Genomic DNA, 696 nt, shown 5'->3' with positions numbered 1-696 from the left:
ATTTAATGAATAAGTGGGTAAAGATCATGATAAAACCACACAATTAAACACAATATAAACCATGAAATAGTGGTTTATCACATTCCTTGGGATTCCTTTATGGACGAATTCTATAAGAAGTATTTTCCGAGAGTAGCACGTGATGCTAAGGAGATGGAGCTTATGCAGCTAAAGCAAGGGGATATGACTATTGCTGAGTATGACCGTAAGTTCGATGACTTGTGCCATTTCTCCAAGATTTGTCAAGGGAACCCAGCAGGCTTTGAGGAATGGAAGTGTCTGAAGTTTGAAGGAGGACTCCGAGAAGAATTGATGAATTCTGTTGTTCCGCTAGAGATACGAAATTTTGCTGAACTGGTGAATAAAAATAAACTAGTGGAAGAATGTTCGAAGAAGGTGGCGATAGCTCGAGCAAATCGTAAGGAGGCCTCAGGAAGAGACTTTAGTCAAAATTGAATACCAATATGGCCATGAACCAAATTGGTTCATTGCACCATTTTTTCTTATTTTAATTTTATATATTTAAAGTTTTTAATATTCTTTAAACTTATTAACTTTTCTTCTATTTTCTTATACGTTGTTTAAAGAATTTAATTTGTCAAAAAATTTGATACAAATAATGGTATAAAATTCTTTACACAACACAATAAAATTAAACACGTTTAAATATAAATTTTTTTATTATAATTTAATCTT

The sequence above is a fragment of the Arachis ipaensis genome, chromosome B01, assembly GCF_000816755.2.
Source record: "Arachis ipaensis cultivar K30076 chromosome B01, Araip1.1, whole genome shotgun sequence".
Lineage (NCBI taxonomy): Eukaryota > Viridiplantae > Streptophyta > Magnoliopsida > Fabales > Fabaceae > Arachis > Arachis ipaensis.
Note: the sequence above shows the minus strand (reverse complement) of the source record.